This window comes from Lonchura striata, assembly GCF_046129695.1.
Source record: "Lonchura striata isolate bLonStr1 chromosome 14 unlocalized genomic scaffold, bLonStr1.mat SUPER_14_unloc_2, whole genome shotgun sequence".
Taxonomy (NCBI): Eukaryota; Metazoa; Chordata; class Aves; order Passeriformes; family Estrildidae; genus Lonchura; species Lonchura striata.
The window spans coordinates 325,625-332,276 of NW_027461075.1; positions in this window are offsets into that span (position 1 = coordinate 325,625).

The window sequence follows — 6,652 nt, forward strand, 5'->3', positions numbered from 1 at the left end:
ACCCCCAGGTGCTGCAGCAGTGATATTTTTGGGAGAAACACGGAGCTGTGCATGGCCAGCTTGAAGTCTGCACTGGTGTGAGCACCAGGCCTGCCATGCTGAGCCCAGGGCCACAAGCAGTGCTCACCCTGGCTGGGACATTGAGTCCCAACATGGGATCCCATGGGACAGGGCACGCTGGGATTTGCCCCTGCAGCTCCCCAGTGTGTCCAGAGAGACTGCAAGGAGACATTGACCTCTGTCAGCGGGACCCTCTGAGTGGGACAACCACTCCTGGGGTGGCTGTGCCAGCTCCCCCATGAACCTCCAGCCCTGGGAACCTGGAGCAAGTGGAAACCGCAACTTGGCCAATACTGCCTGTGCCCGAAGCAAATGGAAAGAGAACTGGGGTGGGAAAAATCACGGTTGTTTATTTACAGAAGAACAGCAATGAAAACACAGAACACATCTAGATTTGTAAGAATATTTGTAATAACAACAGTTTATAGAAGGTATATACCTAAGAACATATCTAACAACAATATCTGAAATGTATTTACAGAAGACAAAACAACGCCCTAAAACCTATATCCTAAAGGCAACAACAAACTGTAAAAACTATGTAGAAAAGGGTGCCATCTCTGTCCGTGATCTCCATCACTCCAGGAAGAAAAGCAGGTGCCATGGTCACTGCAGTCAGGCACAGAGGGCTCTTCCGTGTGTCCCAAGGCTAGCACAGCAGGACTCAGCTGCCAGAGCTGAGGCTGGCTGGGTCTGGGGGCTGGGCCCTAGGCATTGGGATGGGGCTTGTGTGGCCCAAAGCAAGCACAGGGCAGGCTGGGCATGGCCACCAGAACCCAATGCACTGGGTACCACGGGCCTGAGCAGAGACCACCCAGCCCAGCCCCGCCCCAGCCTGGCTGCAGGGAACCCACTCTGCCTGTGGGGACCACATGCCTGTCCTGCTGCTGGCATTGGTCTTCATCCCAGGACCATGGCCTCCTCTTCATCTTTTTCATCTATGTCCATGTCCTCGGTGTACTCTTCCATGTCCAAGTCCATCTCCTCTTCCACATCCACATCCACCTCCATCTCTTCCTCTCCAGTCTGCTCTCCATCCACCTCCATCTCCTCCTCCGTATCAATTGGGGTGTCCACCTCCATCTCTTCCTCTCCTGTCTTTTCTCCGTCCACTTCCATCTTTTCCTCTTTATCAGCCTGTGTGTCCACCTCCATCTTGTCCTCTCTGCCTGCCACAGCCTGCAGAGGTAGCAAAACCTCAGAGTGGGGTCCCTGTCCCACCCCATCCGCCGAGAACTCCAGCCCACCCAGACAGCTGGGGGGATCCACCTCCATGGAATGGCACCGTACCTTCCTCAGGACAAATGCCAGCATCCTGCAGGGATGGATGGCACAATCCAGGCCTTAGGCAGCTTTGGAGACTGAAGAGATGAGCTATCTGGGCAGGAACAAGAAGGGTGCCAGGAGCAGCAGGAGCAGCGTGCAGCGTGTGATGAGCCCAGGGCCAGCGGTTGTGTTGTGCTGCTTGCTGGGTGCTGGCAGTTCCAGATGGGACATGGATTGTGACATGACCATTGAGCTAGAGAGCCTTTGGTTCCATGCTTAGCAACGTTCCCCCAGAGCATGGTGCTCAGAGCCCTGTTCCCAAGGATGGGGCATCCACAGCCTGGGCCAGTGCCTCAGCACCCTCAGTGGCAAAGAGCAGCTTCCTCAGATCCAACTTCAATCAGCCTCCTGCAGGTGAAAGCCGTCCCCCCTTGTCCTGTTGCCACAGGCCCTGTGGAACACTCTGTCCCAGTCTTTCTTGTGGCACCCTTGCAGTGCTGCAGAGCTGCAGTGAGGCCTCCCCAGGGTCTCCTCTTTCCAGGCTGAGCATCCCCAGCCCCACGTGGACAGCAGGCAGTGTGATCAGGGGGAGTCCAGGCTGGAGTCAAATGGCATCAGGAACTGAGAGATGGAAGCTTTAGGCCCAGCTTTGCCTCTCAATGTACAAAATTAATAACAGTGGAGGGCAAGATGGTGGGACACTGGTTCTGCTCTAATTGGTGAATATAGTCTCTGTTTTTTTCTTTTTTTCTGTCATGCTGATGCAGGTTTGGCTGTTTGAAAGGAAGCTTGGCACAATATCCACTGTCTTCTCCATTTGTGAGACACCGAGCAGAGTCTGGGCAAGCTGATGTTGCAGAGCAAAACCTGCCAATGTACTGGTGATCCTGAGCCTGGAGGATTCAATTAAACCCAGCCAAAAGTACTTTCTGGAAAGTCAAGCCTGGTGTACATTCTCTTGACTTTGGCTATGCCAACTTCACCTGAGTCTTATGAAAAAGCAAACAGAAAACTCAAACCAAAACAGACAAAACCCAGAAGCAAACAAACCCACGCAAACCAATCAAACACAGAGACTAAAATAGCCCAGATGAAACCAAAGGGAATGAGGAATTAGTATTAGTTTTGAGTTCATCACGGCAGGCAAATGGCTGCTTTCCACGGGATCACCATAAAAATACACAGATAACAGCTGCTCCAAAATACATCCAACGGGAGAACCATCAAAGTCATACTTAGCAACTCTGGGGGCAGCTCCCCATGAAGGTGAGGGATGAGCACACAGTGGTACAGCTCCAGCCTTCCCCAGCCTCCAGGCTGCTCTTTGCTCCTGATGTAAGAGCCGTGCAGGACTGTGGCCCCTCTCAGTGCATTCTAAATCATTCCCACAGCTCTCACTTGAGCCCCTGGCATTTCCAGAGCGAGATGCAGGAACAATCCTACTGCCTGCTGAGCCTCTCTGGGAGATCCTGAGCATCTTCCTGCCTAGAGCCACAAAAGAGCTCAGGCTCTCCCTGAACTGGGTTTTCAGGGGAAGTTTCCATGTCCCTGCGAGATGTGTTCATCGTTCATCAGGCTGTGCCCAGCCTGGATCAGGGCAGGTTGGATGCCACATGGGATCCATCCTTTGCCCTGCCATGTGATCCTCCATGCAGTGGGGATAAAAAGCCAAGCACTGGGGAACCCCCAGGTGCTGCAGCAGTGATATTTTTGGGAGAAACACGGAGCTGTGCATGGCCAGCTTGAAGTCTGCACTGGTGTGAGCACCAGGCCTGCCATGCTGAGCCCAGGGCCACAAGCAGTGCTCACCCTGGCTGGGACATTGAGTCCCAACATGGGATCCCATGGGACAGGGCACGCTGGGATTTGCCCCTGCAGCTCCCCAGTGTGTCCAGAGAGACTGCAAGGAGACATTGACCTCTGTCAGCGGGACCCTCTGAGTGGGACAACCACTCCTGGGGTGGCTGTGCCAGCTCCCCCATGAACCTCCAGCCCTGGGAACCTGGAGCAAGTGGAAACCGCAACTTGGCCAATACTGCCTGTGCCCGAAGCAAATGGAAAGAGAACTGGGGTGGGAAAAATCACGGTTGTTTATTTACAGAAGAACAGCAATGAAAACACAGAACACATCTAGATTTGTAAGAATATTTGTAATACCAACAGTTTATAGAAGGTATATACCTAAGAACATATCTAACAACAATATCTGAAATGTATTTACAGAAGACAAAACAACGCCCTAAAACCTATATCCTAAAGGCAACAACAAACTGTAAAAACTATGTACAAAAGGGTGCCATCTCTGTCCGTGATCTCCATCACTCCAGGAAGAAAAGCAGGTGCCATGGTCGCTGCAGTCAGGCACAGAGGGCTCTTCCGTGTGTCCCAAGGCTAGCACAGCAGGACTCAGCTGCCAGAGCTGAGGCTGGCTGGGTCTGGGGGCTGGGCCCTAGGCATTGGGATGGGGCTTGTGTGGCCCAAAGCAAGCACAGGGCAGGCTGGGCATGGCCACCAGAACCCAATGCACTGGGTACCACGGGCCTGAGCAGAGACCACCCAGCCCAGCCCCGCCCCAGCCTGGCTGCAGGGAACCCACTCTGCCTGTGGGGACCACATGCCTGTCCTGCTGCTGGCATCGGTCTTCATCCCAGGACCATGGCCTCCTCTTCATCTTTTTCATCTATGTCCATGTCCTCGGTGTACTCTTCCATGTCCAAGTCCATCTCCTCTTCCACATCCACATCCACCTCCATCTCTTCCTCTCCAGTCTGCTCTCCATCCACCTCCATCTCCTCCTCCGTATCAATTGGGGTGTCCACCTCCATCTCTTCCTCTCCTGTCTTTTCTCCGTCCACTTCCATCTTTTCCTCTTTATCAGCCTGTGTGTCCACCTCCATCTTGTCCTCTCTGCCTGCCACAGCCTGCAGAGGTAGCAAAACCTCAGAGTGGGGTCCCTGTCCCACCCCATCCGCCGAGAACTCCAGCCCACCCAGACAGCTGGGGGGATCCACCTCCATGGAATGGCACCGTACCTTCCTCAGGACAAATGCCAGCATCCTGCAGGGATGGATGGCACAATCCAGGCCTTAGGCAGCTTTGGAGACTGAAGAGATGAGCTATCTGGGCAGGAACAAGAAGGGTGCCAGGAGCAGCAGGAGCAGCGTGCAGCGTGTGATGAGCCCAGGGCCAGCGGTTGTGTTGTGCTGCTTGCTGGGTGCTGGCAGTTCCAGATGGGACATGGATTGTGACATGACCATTGAGCTAGAGAGCCTTTGGTTCCATGCTTAGCAACGTTCCCCCAGAGCATGGTGCTCAGAGCCCTGTTCCCAAGGATGGGGCATCCACAGCCTGGGCCAGTGCCTCAGCACCCTCAGTGGCAAAGAGCAGCTTCCTCAGATCCAACTTCAATCAGCCTCCTGCAGGTGAAAGCCGTCCCCCCTTGTCCTGTTGCCACAGGCCCTGTGGAACACTCTGTCCCAGTCTTTCTTGTGGCACCCTTGCAGTGCTGCAGAGCTGCAGTGAGGCCTCCCCAGGGTCTCCTCTTTCCAGGCTGAGCATCCCCAGCCCCACGTGGACAGCAGGCAGTGTGATCAGGGGGAGTCCAGGCTGGAGTCAAATGGCATCAGGAACTGAGAGATGGAAGCTTTAGGCCCAGCTTTGCCTCTCAATGTACAAAATTAATAACAGTGGAGGGCAAGATGGTGGGACACTGGTTCTGCTCTAATTGGTGAATATAGTCTCTGTTTTTTTCTTTTTTTCTGTCATGCTGATGCAGGTTTGGCTGTTTGAAAGGAAGCTTGGCACAATATCCACTGTCTTCTCCATTTGTGAGACACCGAGCAGAGTCTGGGCAAGCTGATGTTGCAGAGCAAAACCTGCCAATGTACTGGTGATCCTGAGCCTGGAGGATTCAATTAAACCCAGCCAAAAGTACTTTCTGGAAAGTCAAGCCTGGTGTACATTCTCTTGACTTTGGCTATGCCAACTTCACCTGAGTCTTATGAAAAAGCAAACAGAAAACTCAAACCAAAACAGACAAAACCCAGAAGCAAACAAACCCACGCAAACCAATCAAACACAGAGACTAAAATAGCCCAGATGAAACCAAAGGGAATGAGGAATTAGTATTAGTTTTGAGTTCATCACGGCAGGCAAATGGCTGCTTTCCACGGGATCACCATAAAAATACACAGATAACAGCTGCTCCAAAATACATCCAACGGGAGAACCATCAAAGTCATACTTAGCAACTCTGGGGGCAGCTCCCCATGAAGGTGAGGGATGAGCACACAGTGGTACAGCTCCAGCCTTCCCCAGCCTCCAGGCTGCTCTTTGCTCCTGATGTAAGAGCCGTGCAGGACTGTGGCCCCTCTCAGTGCATTCTAAATCATTCCCACAGCTCTCACTTGAGCCCCTGGCATTTCCAGAGCGAGATGCAGGAACAATCCTACTGCCTGCTGAGCCTCTCTGGGAGATCCTGAGCATCTTCCTGCCTAGAGCCACAAAAGAGCTCAGGCTCTCCCTGAACTGGGTTTTCAGGGGAAGTTTCCATGTCCCTGCGAGATGTGTTCATCGTTCATCAGGCTGTGCCCAGCCTGGATCAGGGCAGGTTGGATGCCACATGGGATCCATCCTTTGCCCTGCCATGTGATCCTCCATGCAGTGGGGATAAAAAGCCAAGCACTGGGGAACCCCCAGGTGCTGCAGCAGTGATATTTTTGGGAGAAACACGGAGCTGTGCATGGCCAGCTTGAAGTCTGCACTGGTGTGAGCACCAGGCCTGCCATGCTGAGCCCAGGGCCACAAGCAGTGCTCACCCTGGCTGGGACATTGAGTCCCAACATGGGATCCCATGGGACAGGGCACGCTGGGATTTGCCCCTGCAGCTCCCCAGTGTGTCCAGAGAGACTGCAAGGAGACATTGACCTCTGTCAGCGGGACCCTCTGAGTGGGACAACCACTCCTGGGGTGGCTGTGCCAGCTCCCCCATGAACCTCCAGCCCTGGGAACCTGGAGCAAGTGGAAACCGCAACTTGGCCAATACTGCCTGTGCCCGAAGCAAATGGAAAGAGAACTGGGGTGGGAAAAATCACGGTTGTTTATTTACAGAAGAACAGCAATGAAAACACAGAACACATCTAGATTTGTAAGAATATTTGTAATAACAACAGTTTATAGAAGGTATATACCTAAGAACATATCTAACAACAATATCTGAAATGTATTTACAGAAGACAAAACAACGCCCTAAAACCTATATCCTAAAGGCAACAACAAACTGTAAAAACTATGTAGAAAAGGGTGCCATCTCTGTCCGTGATCTCCA